At 43.3% G+C, this 23,780-nt stretch overlaps 1 pseudogene; it reads right to left on the bottom strand.

Moving 5' to 3' along the window:
- Window positions 1–427: 427 nt before the first annotated feature.
- On the bottom strand, window positions 428–3,363 carry LOC132890089 (uncharacterized; annotated as a pseudogene).
- Window positions 3,364–23,780: the final 20,417 nt, after the last annotated feature.

The raw sequence follows: 23,780 nt of genomic DNA, 5'->3' as shown, positions 1-23,780 counted from the left end.
ACATCTGCTAAATGCCATGTAATCTTATGTAATTTGTGGTAAAGCAGCCCCAATCAAGTATTGAGAGTATAAATGAATATACTTTCAGAAATTGGACATTTCTCTATTGTAAATCCTTTTATGATTGACTTTAGGAAATATTCTAATAATTTGAGATATTGGATTTCTGATTTTCATGAGCTATAAGCCATAATCATCAACATTAAAACAAAAAAGGCTTGAAATATTTCACTTTATGTGTAATGAATATAGAATATATGAAAGTTTACGTTTTAATTAAATTACAAAGAAAAATGAACTTTTTTGCTATATACAAATTGTTTGAGTTACACTAGTATGTAGTATGCTAGAAACACCTCATGGATGCACTGGGACACATCCTCAGTGATGCATCCTGGGGTCCTCGGGTGTTTTGGGTCTTGCAACATCATACACCCTCACCCAGGCGACCCAGCTGGGGTTGATCAAGCCCCGACTTGCATCCCAGTAGCAGTCCACGGATCACCCCTTTTAATCCAAAGCCACCATGTGGCTTTCTCTGCGGCTTTGCTTGCAGATGCAATGCCCCTCTTCTTAGCTGCTCCTACAATGCCCAAGCGACTCAGGACTTTGCAGAGGGAGCGCCCTGCAAAACCCCTACAGCCGACTTCTATAGGCTCGTAGAAGGTTCTCCAACCTCTCTCCCTGCACTCCTCCACCAGCTCCTGGTACTTGGCTCTTTTCCTCTCATTGGCCTCCTCAAGACGCTCTTCCCAGGGAACTGTTAGTTCCAGAATGATGAGGTGTTTTGAAGCCTCAGATGTTATCACCACGTCTGGACGGAGAGTTGTTGCTGCCACATGTTGGGGAAACCTCAGCTGCTTTCCCAGGTCGGCCTGCAGCTGCCAGTCATTTGCCATGTGGAGGAGGCCTGTTGTTATATGTTGGCATGCTCGGGGTTTCTCTCCAGCTTTTATGAAGGAGACTGCCTTCTTTGGGGCATGATGGTGCTTGCAGGAGTTGATGGCAGAGTGGCTTTCAGCAACTGCCTTAAGCACCTGGTCATGGCGCCACCGGTAGCGGCCATCAGCCAGGGCCTTTAGGCAGCAGCTGAGAAGATGTTCTAAGGAGCCTCTACCAGAGCACAGAAGGCAGGAGGGTGTCTCACTCTTTCCACAGACATGGAGGTTCGCTGGGCTAGTCAGGACATCATAGACAGCTTGCACTAGGAAACGGACCCGATGGAAGTCTGCCTGCAAGACGTTTGTCCAGGTGATCCTGCGCTGTAGTGCGATCTCCCACCTTGTCCATGCTCCCTGTTGCTGGAGTCCCACCACCCTGCTCACACGCTCTTCCTCCACGCCTGCTCGGACCTCCTCCTGGATCAGGTGGTGTCTCTCCTTACCGTGGGTCTGGCTGATCAGGGTCTTTGGGTAGTAACCCAGACCTGCTCTTCCTGTTGCTATGGTGCCCACCAGTGCCTTCTGTCTTAGGCGAGACTCTGCCACCTCCACTGCTCTCCCAGCCTTCCACTTCCTTCCTGTCCTCACCTCGATGCCAGCTGCTGAGACCTTGCAGTCCCTTGAGTCCCTGTACTGTAAGGCTTCTCTGGTGCATACCACCATGAACTCCTCAGTGAGGCCACTGAAAGGAAGCTGCAGAGTGTTACTCGCCCCATACAGTGCTGCACTAGTGAGACTGTGTGGAAGGCCTAGCCACTTTCAAAGAAAGCCACTGATCTTCCTTTCTAGGGACTCAACTGCTGTCACTGGGACTGCATAGATTAGCATGGGCCAGAGGATTTGTGGCAGGATAGAATGCTGATAGATCCAGGCTTTAAATCTACCAGGCAAACCAGACTTGTCAACCTTGGTGAGCCAGGTTCCAAGTTCCATGCTGGACTTCTGGATGGCAGCTGAGTCTTTCAGGCTGGAGTCGAAGAGTTTCCCCAAATTCTTGACAGGTTGCTCTGTGATGGTTGGAATGACAATTCCTGAGATGGAAAACCAGAACTTGTCAATCACTTTCCCCTTCTTCAGCACCATCAATCTTGACTTGGAGGGCTTGAAACTCATCCTTGCCCAGGTAATGAGTCTCTCGAGCCCTTGTAGGATCCACCTGCACCCTGGGACCGATGTTGTAGTGACGGTCAGGTCATCCATGTAGGCCCTTATCGGGGGCTGCCATACACCTGACTTGGTCAGGGGCCCTCTGCATTCCACCTCGGCTGACTTGACCACCATGTTCATGGCTAGCACGAAAAGGATAACAGAGATGGTACAGCCTGTTATTATTCCTTTCCCAATGCGATGCCAGTCTGATGTTTATGACCCAGAAGTCACCCTCATCCTGAAATTGTTGTAGTAATCCAAGATGAGGTCCTTGATCTTAATGGGAACATGATGGAGGTGCAATGCAAGCTCGACCAGCTTATGCGGTATGGACCCATAGGCGTTGGTCAGGTCCAACCACAAGCCCGCTAGGTCGCCTCTGTTCTCGTGAGCCTCTCTAATCAGCCATGTGACGACTCCAGTATGCTCCAGGCAGCCGGGTATTCCAGGGATCCCTCCCTTCTGCACTGATGGGTCGATGTAGTTGTTCTTAAGGAGAAACTCTGTCAGTCTCCAAGAGAAGATGCTGAAAAACACCTTCCCTTCAACACTCAGAAGTGAGATGGTCCGAAACTGGTTGATGTTTTTCGAGTTCTCCTCTTTGGGGATCCATACTCCCTCAGCACACCTCCACTGGTCAGCGACTTTTCCCCTTCTCCAAATCACCTTCAGGATCTTCCACAGGTGCCGTAGAAGCTCTGGACAGTGCTTGTAAACCAGATAGGGAATACCACTGGGGCCTGGAGCAGATGCTGAGCGGGCTGCCTTGATGATGTCCTCGACCTCTTTCAGGCTTGGCTCCTTCAGGTTGAACTCTGTTGTTGGGGGGGCGGGGCTGATGAGAGATTTGTTGGGTTCCAGGTCTTGTTCTCTCAGAGGATCGCACACTGTGTGCTGGAGGAAGCGATTCACTTGCTCTATCGAGCACTCAAGCTGGCCATTGCGCTTGTCCCCAAGCAGTTGTTTTGTAAAGCCAAAAGGGATTGGCAATGAATGCAGCTCGCTTCCTCGCTCTCTCTCTTCCCTGTCTCCGGTGCCACTCTGCTCTGCAAAGGGTCATCAGCTTCTTCCACAGGATGTTTTTCAGCTCTGTTAAAGGTTGCTTCTCCTCATCATCAGCAGTCTTGTACTGCTTCTTCAGAGTGCGAAGCTCCTGGCGCAGGCAATGTATCCTAGTGGCCCTGCGGTTCATTGTGTAGGAGGTGGGCTTAGATCTTCCTTTCTCTACCTGCCCAAATCTCTCTGAGGCATAGCTGAACATGATGGTGGTCATCGATTGGAGTCGGCTGTCAACATCTCCTTTGGCTGTAGCTTGGATGATGTTGGATACATCCTGGTCAAACGCCAGCCACTCACTCCGCTTGCTGGCTGGGGGCCACTTAATCCGCTGCTGTGGAACTTTTTTTGTGTAAACAAAAAAAGTGTAAAAAAACCCCAAAATATTTTTCTTATTTTAGATTCTTCAGAGTAGCCACCATTTACATTGATGATGCTTTGCACACTACTGGCATTATCTTAATCAACTTCATGAGGTAATCACCTGGAATTCTTTTCAATTAACAGGTGTGTCTTGTCTATGTGTCAGCCCTGTGATGACCTGGCGACTTGTCCAGGGTGTACCCCGCCTTTCGCCCGTAGTCAGCTGGGATAGGCTCCAGCTTGCCTGCGACCCTGTAGAACAGGATAAAGCGGCTAGAGATAATGAGATGAGATGAGATGAGATGAGATGAGATGAGATGAGATGAGATGAGATGAGATGAGATGAGATGAGGTGAGGTGTGTCTTGTCAAAAGTTAATTAGTGGAATTTCTTGCCTTCTTAATGCATTTGAGATCATCAAACAGTAAATAGTAAAGAATAAAAATACAGTAAATAGACCTATTTGACAACTGTAGTAATGCATAATATGTCATGAACCGGTCAACTAAGTAAAGAGAAATGACAGTCCATCGTTACTTTGACATGTCGTGTTTTTTAATTAATAAGGAAAAACAACAACAACATTGAATTAGAAGGTATGTCCAAACTTTTGTCTAGTACTGTAATGTTAGTTTGTCCAATTATTTTTGAGCCTGTGAAAATGGAGGGACTTTTAAAAAAAAAACGCTGCTGACAATTAATGTAATATTTATGTTAAACCCTACAAATTAATGCTGAATGTCTACATTTCAATCACATCTTGACTGTTTCATTTCAAATCAATTGTGGTGGTGTACAAAGGCAAAAACACAAACATTGTGCCACTGTCCAAATGCTTATGGACACAACTGTAAAATAAGCTATATAAGTCTGATGTGATGGCTGCACTACCTGAGGCATTGTCATTGGGGTTGTGTTGTCTATAGTGTCTTCCATCTGTGCTATATGCACAGCCAATGTTTCAGCCTGGTGCTCAAACAATTCCAAAAGCAAGAAAATCTATGCAAGACAACATATAACCTGCCAGTGATTTTGAAATGTAGATAAGAAAAGATTAGAATAGATTATCAGAAAGTGCTAATGTCATGCTCAAGCTTCCAAATTGCTTTATAATATTCTGAAAAGTCTTTGCAAGCAATGGCTACAGAGACTCACTGAACACTTTATTAGGAACACGTGTACGTCTATCCTGTACACAAGAACACCTATACACACAGGAACATGCAATGATCTAATCTGCCAATCATATGGCAGTAGTACAATGCAGCAAATCATGCAGATATGGGCCAGCAGCTTCGGGTAATGTTCACATCAACCATCAGATTGGGGGAAAAATGTGATCTCAGTGATTTTGACCAGAGCTTGATTGCTGGTGCCAGATGGGCTGATTTATAACTGCTAATGTCCTGGGATTTACATGGACAACATTCTCTCGAGTTTACTCAGAAGGATGCAAAAGAAAAAAAATCCAGTGAGTGGCAGCTCTACGGATGGAAACACCTTGCTGATATGAGACGTCAAAGACCAGTTCAAGTGAGCAGAAAGGCTACAGTAACTCAAATAACTATTCTGTAGAATTGTGGTGAGCAGAAAAGCATCACAGAACGTACAACACATTGAATGTTGAGGTGGATAGGCTTCAAAAACAGAGGACCATGTCTCGTTCCACTTATCAGCCAAGAACTGGAAGCAGAAGTGAGCACAGGCTCACCAAAAGCTTAAGACTGGAAAAACGTAACCTGGTCTGATGAATCTTGATTTTTACTAAGGCACACAGATGGTAGGGTGAGAATTTGGCTCCAACAGCATGAATCCATGGACCCAACCTGTCTTGTGTCCAGGCAACCCAACCTGCCACTCCAGGCTAGTGGAGATGGTGTAATGGTATGAGAAATGTTTCATTAGTACACTTTGGGCCCATTAACAACAATCATCACTTGAATGCCACAGCCTATTTGAGTACTGTTACTGACCATGTACACATCCCTTCCTGGCCACAATTTACCCATCTTCTAACTTCCAGCATGATAATGCACCATGACACAAAGCAAAAGTGATCTCAAACTGGTTTCATGAACATAACCGTGAGTTCAATGTTCTTCAGTGGCCTTCCACAGTTACAGGTTCTGAATCCCATAGAACACTTGGGATGTGTTAGAACAGGAGATTCACAGTATGAAAGGGCACTTGACAAAAATCTTCAGGAACTGCATGATACAATCATAATCAACATGGACCAAAATGTCAAAGGAATGTTTCCATCTTGTAAAATCCATGCTACAAAGAAAGGAGGATATTTTGAGAGCAACGGGAGGCCCTGGTGTTCCTAATAAAGTGCTCAGTGAGTGTATCTTCACAGACATCGCATCTTGGAACTTTTAAAGCTATGTAAAAGCTTTGTTTGTTTTGACTGCAAAGCTCTACTACAGCAGAGTATACAGAGCAAAAATCAATGAAATAAGAAGAGCTGCCAAAAAGTTTGTAAACCCTTTACATTTCCCTGCATCTCTGCATAAATTTGACTTGAAATGTGATCAGATCTTCATCTAAGGATTAATACTAGATATAAAGAACCCAATTTAAAAATGATGCAAAAAAATGTTTTTTACATTTATTTATTGAGCAAAATTATCCAACATTAAATATCTTTGTTAGAAAAAGTATGTGAACACCTAGGAGTATGAGTTTATTTACGGGGTAATTAAAGTCAGGTGAGTGTCATCACTGTCATGCCTACACCTTTTTGATGACACATGGGGGGGACACCTGAGAAGGGTCAACCTCATGTGTCTCCTGACTCTGGCTAGTGTGGGGTGTGTGTGTGTGTGTGTGTGTGAGAGAGAGAGAGAGAGAGAGAGAGACAGACAGACAGAGAGAAAGAAAGAAAGAAAGAAAGAAAGAAAGAAAGAAATGCAGCATTTGCAGCTATTGACTGTTGACAATTGAATTGACAGTTATATAATGTTTAGCCACCAAAATTCCAATATTCATATTTTGATTATTGTTAGAGAGAGAAAGAGCATGCAATGCAAAGAGACAGAAATATAGATTAAGATTTGGAAGATGATAATGACATAAGCTCCTTTTATACAGTCTGTTCCAGTTGGAAATCTTATGTCTTTATTCTGCCTTGTGTTCTGCAGAAAATGTCCGAAAGTGAAATGGGTGTGGGTGTGTGGGTGTATCTCTGTGTTCTGCTTCTGAGCTGGAACGATTGGTAGTAACAGAGGCAGAATCTACATCTGGCTAAAAGGGACAGCTGGTACAGCAGTACAGGGGTGTGATGTTTTTGGCATTTGCATTCTTGTTTCCAAGAACAGCACATCAAACATCTCCATCTACGGCATCAAAGGTCCGCATTCTTTTCTGCCTCAAATCACTTCCTACTTCTCTTCACTTTCTCCTCAAACATATTTCTGTTCACACAAACATGTTGCTTGCTTGCTCTTTAGTTGTGACTTCCCTTAAATATGCACTATTTAATGGAAGTAATTACATGTAGCATATGATGCTCAGCAACTTTGCTTGTGTTTGAAGCGGGGTTAAAATTTGCACGGCTAACAAAAGCACCTCAATACTCCGCTCACCCGACATTGTTTTTAAAGCAATGCTGGACAAATAAGGATGGACAGGGATGGATCATAAAGGACAGAAAAGCCAGCAACAGCCGCATTTAGTTTCTTCTCCATGCCAGCTATGGGAACTAAAATGTTAGTATGGGAAATAAAAAGTTTAAGAAAACTTTTCATGATGGAAGAATATTAGAGGAATACATCTGCCCTCTGATTGACCTTCACTAGATTCTGTCACTGCTCATTTGCAAAAATATGAACTTTGCTCAACATTTTTTAGTCGCCAAGTCACTGCAATTTTGTCGCCAGGCCACTCGTCAAGCCATGCTGCTCAGTGTAGCCTAGTTGCAAGTTGGAAATGAATGACTTTGCTGCCAGTGTGAGCACAGGGTTAGAGTTCCAGAATACAAAGTAACTACGATGAAGCTACTTAACGACTGACTAGATGACAAACTCAATGGCATTTATGGTAGTATTAGCATGAAAGTTGAAGCTTTCTTAAGGAAACCATTAACCAAAGTGAAAATAGACAAACATGTCGATTAAAATAAAATTAAGCTAAAAAAAAAAAAGTCCATTCAGAATTACTTTACAAAATAAATCTTGGGCACCAATTATACTATCATATGTTAATTATATAAAGATGAATATGCAAGTCATTCGGCATGGATTTTTCTTTTAAAGACAGTAATCCGAACTAACCAAGCATCTTAATAGGAGGTTCCCCTCATTACACTGTAACAATGCTTGTCACAGAGAATGTGCAAAACAAGAGATTAGAACAGATTCATACCCAAGGAACAGATCCATTTAGTCACACTTTACCTTGCCCAAGTTAATGCTTTTCAGTGTAGTATCCATAAACTTAAACACACCTGCCATGGACTTGGTGACATGGGAGGAGGGGGAAAAAAAAACAAAAACACAATAAATGCGCTAGTATTATTCAAAATAAATTCCATCCATAGTCCTGCCAGTAAAAACAATTTCTCAAATTCACAGGTAGATGTCACTCTAAACAAGGACATGTTTCAATTTGTGTCAGTGGCTGACTGTAGTTCTAATAATGCTTTAAAAAAAAAACACCCACTAAATTATTATTATTATTATTATTATTATTATGGAAATATTTAGTAGCATAGAGATTTAATTTAGAAATATTTCTTTTTATATGAATCCCAGTACTTTCTGTGGCCTGTTTTAGCCAAAACTTTAAGTATGAGCTTACAATAAAATATAAAATATTAAAGGTAAAAACTATAAGTTACTTGGCTGGTTCTTATCTTATTACTAGTAACAGCAGTTTGGATTCGACTCAGCCACTGCATCCACTTCGAGCAGTAATGCAGAGAAAGTTGATGGACTGATTCTTCTGCCGAATTTCATTTTCAGACTATATGTGAGCTACCTCCATGTTACCTTTCTGTGTAGACCAAAAACAGAACATACAATTGTAGCATCAGAGGACTGGTAGAAATTTAACAGTGAACTGAATTTAGAAGCCTGTGAGTTTCCTTCAGGTCAGTCATGAATACCAGACAGCTTTGCATGAAATGCACGTACAAAATCTTCTTGAAAAAAAAATTATTTACTTTCTTCTTGGCCATATAGTAGCTTATTAGAGACCCAACCACAATCACAAAATTCATGGATCAGGCACAGAGGTGTTTCTGGCCAGTTTATACACATACACAGTTTGACGACACCTGATCAATCACACCCATATGTGCTTGTTGAACATACCATTCCTGATTTAGGCCCCTCTGTGCTGTTAATAACCTCCACTCTTTTAGTAAGGCTTTCTTGTATTGGAAACATGTTTTGTGGATGGATGAGACCAAAATAGAACTTTTTGGTTTAAATGAAAAGCGTTAGGGCAGCACGGGGGTGTAGTGGTTAGCGCTGTCGCCTTACAGCAAGAAGGTCCGGGTTCGAGCCCCATGGCCGGCGAGGGCCTTTCTGTGCAGAGTTTGCATGTTATCCCCGTGTCTGCGTGGGTTTCCTCTGGGTGCTCCGGTTTCCCCCACAGTCCAAAGACATGCAGGTTAGGTTAACTGGTGACTCTAAATTGACTGTAGGTGTGAATGTGAATGGTTGTCTGTGTCTATTGTCAGCCCTGTGGTGACCTGGTGACTTGTCGAGGGTGTACCCCGCCTTTCGTCTGTAGTCAGCTGGGATAGGCTCCAGCTTGCCTGCGACCCTGTAGAACAGGATAAAGCGGCTAGAGATAATGAGATGAGATGAGATGAAAAGTGTTATGTTTGGAGAAAGGAAAACACTGCATTCCAGCAGAAGAACCTTATCCCATGTGTGTAACATGGTGGTGGTAGCATCAGGGTTTGGGCCTGTTTTGCTGCATCTGGGCCAGGACAGCTTGCCATTATTGATGGAACAATGAATTTTGAATTATACCAGCAAATTCTAAAGGAAAATGTCAGGACATCTGTTCATGAACTGAATCTTAAGAGAAGGTAGGCCATGCAGCAAGACAACGATCCTCAGCACACAATTCTACCAAAGAATGGTTAAAGAAGAACAAAGTTAATGTTTTGGAATGGCCAAGTCAAAGTCCTGACCTTAATCCAATCAAAATGTTGTGGAAGGACCTGAAGCGAGCAGTTCATGTGAGGAAACCCACCAACATCCCAGAGTTGAAGCTGTTCTGTACAGAGGAATGGGCTAAAATTCCTTCAAGTCGGTGTGCAAGACTGATCAACAGTTACCAGAAACGTTTAGTTGCAGTTATTGATGCACAAGGGGGGGTCACACCAGATACTGAAAGCAAAGGTTCGCATACTTTTGCCACTCACAGATATCTAATATTGACTGTTCGCATGCTAACATGCTCAGGTGAGCACATTAACATACCTTTGCTAACATGCTAAGGCTAACATGCTCACATACTTTGATGAACATGCTAACTGTTAGCATTCTAAAATGGTAAGGTCATCATGCTAACAACTCGCTAACTAACAGCTAGTATGATATGCTAATGGGTAACACATTAGCAGCTATCATGCTAACACACTAATGCTTATATGCTAACTGCTAACATGTGTGTGTGTGTGTGTGTGTGTGTGTGTGTGTGTGTGTGTGTGCGCGCGCGCATGTGAGCAAGTATTCCTAACAAAGTGGCCACTGAGTTGGAGTTGATTTGTTGTCAAAGTCTCAAATAAGCAGATCCATGCAAAATGCATTATCATCTATGGGGGAATGGAGGGATGACTCTGTCAAGCTTCCAATAATTAGCGGCAATGTGGAGGAAAAAGGGATAGATGAAAGGCAAGACAAAGATGAGTGCGGGTCAGACCTGATTGCGTGTATGTGTTGGGGGAGTTGGCCTAAAGTATCACATGAGGTTTGGTGCATCTCTGAGGGAGCGTGTCCAAGCAGGATGATTGGATTTATGAGCCATATTCATTCTCTCTGGGAAAAAAAATGACAGAAAAATGACAAGAACAAGAGAACAGGTGCGTCGATCCAAAAGCTTTATACAAGCACCCTACACAGGTTCAGGACAGACGTTTCTAAATTGGAATGGTGCTGCTATCTCAAAAACTGCAGAAGGAGTAGTGGCTCCAAAAAAATGGGTGGATAGGAGTAATAAAGAAAAACTCGACTGCATTTCCGCAGAGAAAATGCAAAGTGTGCTTGTTGAGCTGTAGCAGAACAGCTATCATGCTAGCATGCTAACATGCTAACATGCTAACATACTAGCATACTAACATGCTAACATGCTAGCATACTAACATGCTAGCATACTAAAATGCTAACAACTAGCATACTAACATGCTAACAGCTAGCATACTAACATGCTAACAGCTAGCATACTAACATGCTAACGGGTGCATCGATCCAAAAGCTGTATACAAGCACACTACACCAGTGGATATGTGGTGAAGTGTCTCATCTCATCTCATCTCATTATCTCTAGCGACTTTATCCTTCTACAGGGTCGCAGGCAAGCTGGAGCCTATCCCAGCTGACTACGGGCGAAAGGCGGGGTACACCCTGGACAAGTCACCAGGTCATCACAGGGCTGACACATAGACACAGACAACCATTCACACTCACACCTACGGTCAATTTAGAGTCACCAGTTAACCTAACCTGCATGTCTTTGGACTGTGGGGGAAACCGGAGCACCCGGAGGAAACCCACGCGGACACGGGGAGAACATGCAAACTCCGCACAGAAAGGCCCTCGCCGCCCACGGGGCTCAAACCCGGACCTTCTTGCTGTGAGGCGACAGCCCTAACCACTATACCACCGTGCCGCCCCTGTGGTGAAGTGTTACTGAGCAAAACTCCATTTATTTGAATGGGGCCAAAAATCAATGGAAGCCTATGGAGGGAAAAATGGATGTGTGAAAACCAAGATGAGTGTAGGTCTCAGATGAGGGGATGGATATGTGTGGGGACTTGCCCTGAGGCATCATATGAAGTCTCTTGAAGTTTGGTCACTCAGTTAAAAAATTTGACGGAGAGTGAATGCTTTTTTCCCCGAAACGCCATTCATTTTCAATGGGGCCAAAAATGAATGGAAGTGAATGGATGAAAAAGTGGGGCATGAAAAGAAAGGAAAAAATGAGTGAGGGTCAGAACTGAATGCATATATGTGTCTGGGGAGTTGGCCTGAGGTATCACATGAGGTTTGGTGCATCTGCGATGAAGCGTGTCCGCGCAGGATGATTCTATTCGTGAGCCCTATTCATTCTCTATGGGGAAAAAATGACAGAAAAATGACAAAAATGAGAGAACAGGTGGGTCAGTCCAAAAGCTGAAAACAAGCACGCCATTCCAGATCAGGCCCTACGTTTCAGAGTTGGAACGGTGTCTCTATCTCAAAAGCCCTAGGAGGATCCAAAAAACGGGTGAAAACGAATAATAATTAGATTACATTTCCTCTGCAGAAACTGCTGGTGTGTGCTTGCTCAAATGAAGCCACATTCTCTCACATTCTATAAAATACAGTACATACAATAACTTACATGCACAAAAACACCTTATTGAACCCTCCAAATGGCTTTTAAGTTTTTACCCCTGAAACACCCCCATCAGAATGGTCACAATGGACTGCTCCACAAGGAGCCCGGGACACCCCTCTATTTTCCCCTGCAGTGGAACATTCCATCTGTTTCCCCAAACGAGACACGGAAGAGCGTTTTGAATGCCTGGTGAGTGAATTGCTCCCGGAGTTGTAATAATAAAAGTATACCGGGAGCCAGGGTGCCAGACGTAGCAGGTAATCTTAGGGTCCTAGGCAAGCACAGGTTCTCAAAGATAGTTATCCATGCAGGAGCTAATGATATATGCCTTTGTCAGTCTGAGGTTACTAAGAGTAACTTTGTAGAGGTGTTTAAATTAGCGAAGGCGATGTCCGATGCTGTAGTATGCTCTGGCCCCATCCCAATGTGGCGTGGCGATGTAGCTTACAGCAGGTTATGGTCGCTGAACTGCTGGCTGTCCAGGTGGTGCTCTGAAAACAGTGTGGGCTTTATAGATAATTGGGCTAATTTTGAGGGCACTGCTGGCCTGTTAGGGCGGGACGGTATCCATCCCACTCGGGAAGGTGCTGCTCTCATTTCCTGCAGCATAGGTCATAGTCTCAGAACAGGCCTAGTTAATTTCTGACAATCCAGAGCCAAGGCCAGGGAGCAGACGAACAGGCTAAACCGACTGTCTGCTAGCTGCACAGAGTCGTCACTCAGGGTCCACTGCATCGAGACTGTCTGTTCCCCGAGCTCAACAAAAAGGTAGAAATTTTCAGAGAGTTTGTTCCAGTAACCTAATCAATATAAAATTAGATCATACTGACTGTGCAGCTGCTGCCAGCACCTTTCATCTAAAGGTGGGGCTATTAAATATTAGATCTCTTACATCTAAAGCACTAATGGTTAATGAACTCATTACTGATCAGGAGTTTAATGTACTTTGTTTAACTGAAACATGGATTAAGACAAATGAATATATAACATTAAATGAAACAAGTCCTCCTGGATACAGTTATATACACCAGCCTCGTCTAACTGGCAGAGGAGGCGGCGTTGTGGTTATTTATAACGATTATCTAGGTGTAACACAAAAACCTGGTTATAAATTTAATACATTTGAAGTTCTTCATACTCATATAATGTATGTAGCCTCGAAAAATAAGTCTACCCAGTTAATTCCATTGCTTATTATTTACAGGCCCCCGGGGCCATATTCTGAGTTTCTTTCTGAATTTGCAGATTTTATCTCAGATCTGGTTATTTCTTTAGACAAAGCTTTAGTTGTCGGAGATTTTAATATTCACTTCGATAACCTAGAAGACCCTTTAAAAACAGCATTTGTGTCCATCTTAGATTCAGTAGGGATTAATCAGAATGTCATAGGACCGACCCATAATGGTGGTCACACCCTTGATCTAATACTAACATTCAGATTAAACGTAGACAATATAGTCATACTTCCACAGTATGAAGTTATCTCAGATCATTATCTCATCTCATCTCATTCAAACTGTCTGAGTAATAATATATGTACCTCACCACGCTACTGTATTAAACGTACTTTCACGTCAACTACTGCACAGAGCTTTATAAATGATCTCCCAGAGTTATCAACTTTGATTGGGTCACTGTCAGCCCTTGCAGAATTTGATCAGGCAACTGAATGCTTAGAGTCAACATTCCGCCAGACCTTAGATAATGTAGCTCCTCTAAAAAAGAAAATGGTCAGAGACAAAAAAAATTAGCACCCTGGTATAATGATGACACTCCCACATTAAAACAGACCACTCGAAAATTGGAATGTAAATGGCGTCAAACAAAATTGGTAGTGTTCAAATTAGCGTGAAAGGAGAGCTTCCTGAAGTATAGAAAAGCTCTTAGTGCTGCGAGATCAACATATTTCTCCTCCCTAATAGAAGATGATAAAAATAATCCTAGATTCCTATTTAATACTGTAGCAAAATTAATGAGGAATAAGTCCACTATGGACACATGCACACCTGCAGTATGTAGTAGCAACGACTTCATGAATTTTTTTAATGACAAAATTGAGAATATCCGACAAAAAATTCAAACTACTAATTTAAGGTCAGACAATGAAAGTGACCTTGTAGTTAACTATATAACTGTATCAGATCATCAGTTAGAATGTTTTACTCCCCTTAAAGAAACTGAATTACTTTCATTAATCTCTGCATCAAAAGCCTCAACTTGCATACTAGATCCCTTACCTACACGTCTATTCAAACAGATAATACCTGAAGTAATTGAACCGCTTCTAAAAATAATAAATTCTTCTCTTACGATTGGCTATGTACCCAAATCCTTTAAACTAGCAGTTATCAAACCCCTGATTACAAAACCTAACCTTGATCCCTGTCAGCTGTCCAATTATTGGCCAATATCAAACCTCCCCTTTATCTCCAAGATCCTTGAAAAAGCTGTGGTACAGCAGTTATGCTCATATTTACGTAGGAATAACATCCATGAAATATATCAATCAGGATTTAGACCTCATCATAGCACAGAGACAGCACTGGTTAAAGTAGTAAACGACCTACTGTTGACGTCTGATCAGGGCTGTGTCTCGCTACTTGTGTTGCTTGACCTTAGTGCAGCATTTGATACCATTGATCATTCCATTCTTCTGGATAGACTAGAAAATGTTGTGGGAGTTAAGGGAACGGCCCTCTCCTGGCTCAGGTCTTATCTAAATGATCGTTATCAGTATGTTGATATAAATGGTGATATTTCTAGACGTACTGAGGTAAAGTTTGGTGTTCCACAAGGTTCTGTCTTGGGTCCACTGCTTTTTTTCTCTATATATGTTACCTCTGGCTGATATTATTCGTAAACATTGTATTAGTTTCCACTGTCATGCTGATGACACACAGTTGTATGTCTCTGCAAAACCTGATGAGAGACACCAGCTTAATAGAATTAAGGAATGTGTTAAGGACATTAGACACTGGATGCTTATAAATTTCCTTCTGCTTAACTCTGACAAGACTGAAGTACTAGGACCACATACAGCTAGAAGTAAGTTTTCTGATTACACAGTGACTCTGGATGGCCTTTCTGTTTCTTCACATGCAGCAGTAAAAGACCTCAGAGTGATTATTGACCCCAATCATTCATTCGAAACTCACATTGATAACATCACCCGGATAGCTTTCTTTCATCTCAGAAATATTGCAAAGATAAGAAATTTAATGTCATTGCATGATGCAGAAAAACTAGTCCATGCTTTCGTTACCTCCAGGTTGGATTATTGTAATGCCTTACTGTCTGGATGTTCCAATAAGTGCATAAACAAGCTCCAGTTAGTTCAAAATGCAGCAGCAAGAGTCCTTACTAGAACTAGAAAATATGACCACATCAAGCCTGTCTTATCCACACTGCATTGGCTCCCAATCAAATTTCGTATTGATTATAAAATACTACTACTGACCTTTAAAGCACTAAATGGTCTCGCACCACAGTACCTGAGTGAACTGCTCCTCTATGACCTGCCACACCTACTTAGATCAAAAGGTGCAGGCTATCAGGCTATCACTTCACTTCCGGCGCCGACGAGAGTGGCAGCAGGTCTCAGTAGCTCCGTGTTTTGTTTGTCTTTTTAGTTCATCTCTGTGCCGTTTTTTATCATTTTATAATTTCGTCTCTTTTCTTTCTAACTTCTGCTTGTTGCAAGAAGTGTTTTTTATTTCTATCCTATGGATACGGATAATACTATGCAACATTCCGGCAACAGCAAACTTGTTTACACAAGGAATCAGCTGTTCGCGCTACGCAAGTTTGCCAGCAGAGCAGCCCAAGGGGATATCCCTAAGGAACTGTTTTGTTTTCGTGGATGCAGAGCTGGAGTCGCAGTCAAAGCTAGGCGACGTGAGAAGAAGTGGAGATTTAAGCCCTCTGTTCCAGCAATCGTGATGGGAAACGTGAATTCACTGACCAACAAAACCGACGAGTTGACTGCCCTGGTAAGAAATCAAAAGTTGTTTAGAGAGTCGAGTCTGATTTGCCTGACGGAAACGTGGCTAACTAGCCTCACGCCTACTGCTAATGTTGACTTGCCAGGCTTCAGTGTGGCTAGACTGGACAGAGATATTTTACTCTCGGGGAAAAAGAAAGCCGGTGGACTGATCATGTACATTAATGACAAGTGGTGCCATCCGGGACATGTTACGGTGAAGGAGACAGTGTGCAGCAAAGATGTGGAGCTACTGGCAGTGAGTTTGCATCCTTACTACATCCCAAGAGAGTTCTCACATGCCGTCATTATCTGTGTTTACATACCACCGCGAGCCATACCCGACAATGCCCGTGATGTCATTCATACGACTGTTGCGAGGCTACCTAACACAACATACAGATGCTTTCTTCGCAATAACTGGAGATTTCAAGCATGTTACCCTCGACTCCACCCTAACAAATTTCCATCAGGTTGTCAACTGTGCTACAAGGAAAAATAGAACAATTGACCTCCTTTATGCAAACGTGAGGGACGCATACAGTGCAACTCCCCTTCCCCCACTGGGTTTATCCGACCACAATCTGATCCATATTCAGCCAGTGTATGTTCCAAAAGTACAAAGGCTACCAGCTATCACACGCACCTTCAGGGAATGGACACCAGAAGCAGAGGAGGCGCTGAGAGACTGCTTCGACACCACTAACTGGAGTTTACTACAGGGCAGTGATGACCTGGAGGAGGCCACAGCATGTACAATGGATTATATAAACTTCTGCATGGACATTGTTGCACCAACTAAGACTGTGCGCTGCTACCCCAATAATAAACCCTGGATAACCAGGGATGTCAAACAACTCCTCAACAAGAAAAAGAAATTCTTTAAGGAGGGCAACCTGACGGAGCTGAGGGATGTACAGCGGGATCTCAAAAGCAGCCTGAGGGAGGCCAAGGTGGCATATGGGAGGAAGGTGGAATTGAAAATGAAAAACAGCACTAAAGAGGTATGGCAGGGGATCAAAAACATCACTGGTTGTGGGAAGAAGAGAGGCATGGCTGATGGCGACCTGTCTATGGCCAACGACCTAAACCACTTCTACAACCGGTTTGGCAACTCTGTGATGGGGGCAGCCAATTCTATTGTCACCCCTATAGCTCCCTCACCCCCACTACCCCCATGTGATAATGACTCAGACAACGACCCGGACATCGGCTGCTCAGCCAGCTCCCATTCCCCTCACTCACTACCCCCCACCCCCAGTATGGACATGGACATTACATCTCCTCGTCCCCAAGCTCACACAACTGGCTCACCAACCCCCACTGCCTCCATTTTCCACTCTGCTCCCTCATCTCTGCTATCAGAAACAACCTACCCACCACCCACCTCCCCACACCCAAACCCAGCACACCCACCACCTACAGTCACCAGAGGCCAAGTGAGGGGGGCACTGAAAGGACTGAAGTCCAAGGCGGCTGGGCCTGATGGCATCTGTGCAAGACTGCTAAAGTCATGTGCAGAGTCACTAGCCAAACCACTCCATCACCTGTTCAATAGGAGTCTGCAGGAAGGCAAGGTACCTACACTGTGGAAAACTTCATGTCTTATACCGATCCCAAAGAAAGCACATCCCAAAGAACTCAATGATTACAGACTGGTTGCCCTCACCTCTCACCTAATGAAAACATTAGAACGTATGCTGCTGCGCAACCATCTCAAACCCCAGGTACAACATGCACTGGATCCTCTGCAGTTTGCCTACCAAGAGAACGTAGGAGTGGAGGATGCTATTCTGTATCTTCTTCACAGGGTGCACTCTCACTTGGACAAGGGTGGATATGCTGTGAGAATCATGTTTTTTGATTTCTCCAGTGCTTTTAACACCATCCAACCACTGCTGCTGAGAAATAAACTGGTGCAGATGGGAGGGGAGCCTGGCCTGGTAACCTGGATCACAGACTACCTTACTGAGCGGCCCCAGTTTGTTAGACTGGGAGGCCTTACATCTGAGACGGTGGTCAGCAGCATAGGAGCGCCACAAGGAATGGTGCTCTCCCCGGTGCTCTTCACTCTGTACACAACTGATTTCAGCTACAACTCTGCGATATGCCACATGCAGAAGTTTTCAGACGACACTGCAATTGTTGGTTGTATCAAGGAGGGTCAGGAAGAGGAGTACAGGGGTCTGGTGGAGGACTTTGTGGGATGGTGCCGGACCAATCAGCTGCACCTGAACACCACCAAAACCAAGGAAATGGTGGTGGATTTCAGGAGATCCACCCTGCCTGTGGTGCCGGTCTCTATTGAGGGAGAGAATGTGGAGATTGTCTCCACTTACAAGTACTTGGGGGTGTACCTAGACAATAAGCTGGACTGGTCTACAAACTCCGAGGCACTCTACAAGAAGGGCCAAAGCAGACTCTACTTCCTCAGGAGGCTGAGGTCCTTCAATGTCTGCAACCGACTTCTGCTGATGTTTTACCAGTCTGTCATGGCCAGCGTGCTCTTCTACGCTGTGGCATGCTGGGGTGGTAGCATTAGGAGGAGGGACGCTGGACGCCTGGACAGATTGGTGAGGAAGGCAGGTTCGGTGGTGGGCATGGAGCTAGAGACCCTCACCTCAACAGCAGAGAACAGAACTCTGAACAGACTGGATTCTGTAATGGACAATCCAAACCACCCCCTTCACACCATTTTCACCAACCAAATGAGTCTCTTTAGCCACAGATTCCGTGCCCCCCTCATGCAGGACAGACAGGCTACGGAGGTCCTTTGTCCCACGGGCCATTCAACTGTTCAATAGCACACAGAAGGACAACAAGGACATCATCATTAGGGACTGGACTGCCTAACACCCATGTCCTCCATTTATTCCAGGCTTCTTTGCTTGTGTGTGTGTGTATGTGTGTGCGCGTGTGTGCCTGAGCTGGCGTGTGTGTGTGTGTACTGTGCAATACACTTTTCACTGGATTTCTCACTGTGAAAATTGATAAGTCTGTTTTTGTTCACTGTAATTGTTCACTGTGTGTGTGTGTGTGTGTGTGTGTGTGTGTGTGTGTGTGTGTGTGTGTGTGTGTGCTGAGTGTGTGTGTGTGTGGGGGGGGTGGGTTTTTTGACTGTGCAATACTTTCTTCACTGGACTTTTTACTGTGACAATTGAGAACCATCCCCTCTATCATGGCTGACACTTGCTATTTGTTCACTTGTTATTTGTTTACTTAATGTTTCACTTTAATATCTCTTTTTGCACTATACCAGAAGTTTTTGCTCTTGGTTGAATTAGTGTAATTTAGTGTTGATTTAGTGTAATTTAGTGTAACGTTGATCTAGTGTAATTTCTTCCCTCTCTGTATCTTAATATGTGTTTTTTGTACATTTGTGTAAGCTACTTGACACTTTAATTTCCCTCTGGGGATCAATAAAGTTACTCTATCTGCTGGTACCTCGTATAGTGAAGGCTACATCAGGGGGCAGAGCCTTTTCTTTCAAAGCTCCATAGTTATGGAACAGCCTTCCAAGTAATGTTCGGGAATCAGACACAGTCTCAGCATTTAAGTCTAGGCTGAAAACATATCTGTTTAGTCAAGATTTTTGTTAATGGTGTTTATGAGGTAAAGGTGTAGATCTAGAGGGTCCTCAGACATAGTGTTTTGGTAAACTGGGATGCATGGATGCTGTCAGTCCCCACTCGCTTGCTCACTCGAGTTTGTTGATGGTGTAGTGGCTGGCTGCTTTATGTCCCAGGGCTCCCTCATGCCTGTGTTACCTTCTGGATCTCCCCTTTTAGTTATGCTGTCATAGTTAGTTGCCGGAGTCCCTGCTTGTACTCAGTGCAATATGTATACTGTTCCTACTTATTCAGGTGACATTGGGCATACCTAACAACCTGTGTTTTCTTTCCCTCCCCCCCCACCCCAAATCTGTCCCTCTGAGTTACATGGAGTCAACAGGAAATCTTTTGGTGGAGAGGGTGGAGACCTCGACTGGCTATCATAGCCTGCAGGGAATCGGCCGTCAGACATTCTGTCGCATGCCCTAGACCCAGTGAAATGTAACTGAATTGTCTTGGCCAGCCCTACGGGTCCCATCTGCATCTCATCATTGCTGAGGAGTGTGCTCCCATCACCCAATCAAGCATCCAGCCAGAGCAGGTCATGATATTTTTTAACCATATTAACATGCCATTGTAGCCCTGTGATGACCTGGCGACTTGTCCAGGGTGTACCCCGCCTTTCGCCCATAGTCAGCTGGGATAGGCTCCAGCTTGCCTGCAACCCTGTAGAAGGATAAAGCGGCTAGAGATAATGAGATGAGATGAACATGCCATTGTTGTGTGTTATGCCTGATGTCAAGAGACTCGTCTCTGTGAGCCTACCACACAGATTTAATACTTGTGTCATTTTTAGGGCATACCTAACAACCTGTGTTTTCTTTCTCTCTCTCTCTCTCTCTCTCTCTCTCTCTCTCTCTCTCCCCCCCCATCTGTCCCTCTGAGTTACATGTTGGTCCTGGGATTGAGATGCTGGCCTCTTTTGCCCCTCGGACCTGCTTGATCCATCCTGGTGCCCTGTGTCTGGTCGGAGTTTTATCGCATCGCTCCTGTGGAGGACGGCCCCATGAGGAAAGTTGAGGGTTATACCTGGAGGATGCTCTGGACTCTTACAGTAATGCTTTTATGGCTGAGGACTACAGTTGACTTGAACAGTTTTGCACTCAAGTTTCCATCAATGAAGAGTTATAACATCAACGAAACGGTCATGTTAAAACTGTTAATGTTATAGTCATGCTGTCTATTGTTGCCCAAATGAGGATGGGTTCCCTTTTGAGTCTGGTTCCTCTTGAGGTTTCTTCCTCATGTCGTCTGAGGGAGTTTTTCCTTGCCACCATCGCCACAGGCTTGCTCATTGGGGATAGATTAGGGACAAAATTAGCTCATGTTTTAAGTCGTTCAAATTCTGTAAAGCTGCTTTGCGACAATGTTTATTGTTAAAAGCGCTATACAAATGACTTGACTTGACCAATAAATGAAGTTTTTAACAGCCAGTGTGGATTATTTTACTTTTTGAGACTAGACAAAGATTATACAGATGAAGAATGTAGTGACAGGACATCAATGATTTAAAAATGCCGGCGAATGGCTGCCTGCGCGCTCTGTCAGTGTCACGGCTCAGCCAGTCACACTCTTTCACAGCATTTTGAAGGGAGATTTCAATGCACTTCGCACAGTGAAATCTCCTCTCCACCCTTTTATATGGTTTTCAATTTAATTCAGAGGTTTTACAGGGTTTAAAACATGGATTCTGGCTGTAAAATCACAGTTTTAATTAGTTTTTTTGCTTCCACGCGCGCTCTAACATCTAGAGTGGGGGAGCTCCTTATGACGTCATGACTCCCATTCATTCAATGGCACGGAATTTTACTGAAAAACGGGAATACCGGACGAACAACAAGGGGTAGCGCAACCATTTGAACAAGCACACCATTCCAGACCGGGCCCTACGTTTCAGCGTTGGAACGGTGTCTCTCAAAAGCCCTAGGAGGAGTAGTGGATCCAAAAAACGGGTGAAAACAAATAATAATAAAAATAAAACTTAAGAACAATAGTGTGCTTTTGCAAGCACACTAACTAGACTGCATTTCTGCAGAGAAAATGCAAAGTGTGCTTGCTGAGGTATAGCAGGACAGCTATCATGCTAACATGCTAAGACAAACATGTTAACAGGTAACATGCTAAGAGCTAACATGCTAATGTTAATATTCTAGTGGTAACACATGAACTGTTAGCATGCAAACATGCTGAGGCAAATATGCTAACAGCTAGCATGCGAATGCGCTAAGGTTAACATGCTAACCCTTTCTGGATAACGTTACCTGTTAACAGTGAGCATGCTAATGTGCTAATGGCTAACATGTTCATTGTGATTATGTTCACAAGGTAATGCTAACAGCGAACATGCTAACTTGCTAGTGCTAGCAGGCTAACAGACCGAATGCTAACATGCTAATGCTTGCAGGCTAACAGCCAAATATCAAGATATATTTAACAAAAGTGTAATAAAGTATTAAAATATTTGTGCCTTATGTTTAAGTGCACTTGCCCTGTAGTTGTGCTTCAGCATTGTTGACTCTTAGGTATGTCTGTGGTTCAAAATAAGGATTTTTTTTATTTTTTATTTCTCCTGAGTGGGATGATTAAATTGTATTTATTTCTTTTTTTTTTAGAGCTTGGATGTCAATTTCAGTTGTCATTGCCATGTTGTTCTACTTTGACATTTAATACAATGTTGCTTTAAATTTTGAACTTTAAAGAAAATGAAAATGTTCTTAATCCTGAGTATCTGTTATTTTGTGAATTCTTACCTTTATAACTTCATTGTAACTTAAGGTACAAAACACTTAAGTTGTCTACTGGTAGTGTGCATGAGGTAAGGGTTAGGGCTAGAAAAGTAATAGTATAGCTAGAAGGGTAATTGCAGTGTAGGGGAGAGTGGGGTAAGATGAGCCACTTTTTACATTTTTCATCATAACTACATGTTAAAGCCATTTTTGCTTCCAGTCTACACACCATACCAAATTTCAAAGTGTACTGTTACTATCTGAGCAAAACATAATTGATAAGCTCTTATGGTTAGAGTGATATTACCTCTTGAAAAAAAAATGTCAAGTGGCTCAACTTACCCCATGCACGGGGTAAGATGAGCCACTGTGTGGGGTAAATTGAGCCAACACAAAACATGTTAGGTTAACAAAGTAAACAACTTTTATTATTAGAAATGCAATCAATGAATCAAGTCAAGTCAATCAAGTGGGGGATAGGGCCGTTGCATAGAGAAGGGGAGATGAAGAGAGAGGTGATAGAACGAGATGGGATAGGGAGGGATAGATAGATGGATAGAGAGAGATGCGTAGATAGATAGAAAGAGGGATGGTTAGAGAGGGAATGAGAGATATACTATATTATAGAAATTACTAAAAGAGTAGAACAGTGCTAAAAAATCTTATTTCTTTCAGTAGGTTAAAACATTGCTAAAACATGCAGCAATCATTCCATCAATCATTCAATCATTTCATCATTATTCAATGTTCCAAGTGTTCAAATTGCAAGGGAACACCATTTGCCTCTCCCTCCGTGCTGTCCCCCCAACAGTAAAGGGGCGGGGCAATTTTTTCACAATATCCTGTCTTGACAGGACAGCCTTATCTTTCTCTTTGAAGACAAAGGTTGGCTTTCTTGCAGAGCCATGGCATGACCGGCTTCTTTTGAGAAATCTTGCCTCTATTTCGAAGACATCCAATTTGATTATCTGGCCAATGAAGAAATGCACTTTCTTCTTCCCTGTGTATTTTGCCACAACATAATCCCCCACATCTAACAACTGGTCTTCCTCATCTGATGTCATATATATATGTTGTCATATATGACCAGTAAATGTGAAAACTTAAGTGTCATCCATATTGGGTAAGCTCAGCCACCAATGGGGTAAGTTGAGCCAGTGGCTCAACTTGCCCCACATCTAATGGCTCATCTTACCCCATGGCCACCATTTTGTAGAAAAATGCTAATAAAGGGGATTAGGCTAATCAAAATTATTATTAGCATTCATATCATAGCTTAGAAAGCCACTAACTTAACCCTAATGTGTCTAAATATTATTCTACTTTTGTCTTCTCTCAATCATCTTCACTGTGGACAAACATGGAATTGACTTAGAAAGCACAAAAACACATTTTT

The sequence above is a fragment of the Neoarius graeffei genome, chromosome 8 (assembly GCF_027579695.1).
Source record: "Neoarius graeffei isolate fNeoGra1 chromosome 8, fNeoGra1.pri, whole genome shotgun sequence".
NCBI classification, from domain to species: Eukaryota; Metazoa; Chordata; class Actinopteri; order Siluriformes; family Ariidae; genus Neoarius; species Neoarius graeffei.
The sequence above is the reverse complement of the archived record's forward strand: the minus strand, read 5'-3'. Positions and strand labels throughout refer to the sequence as shown.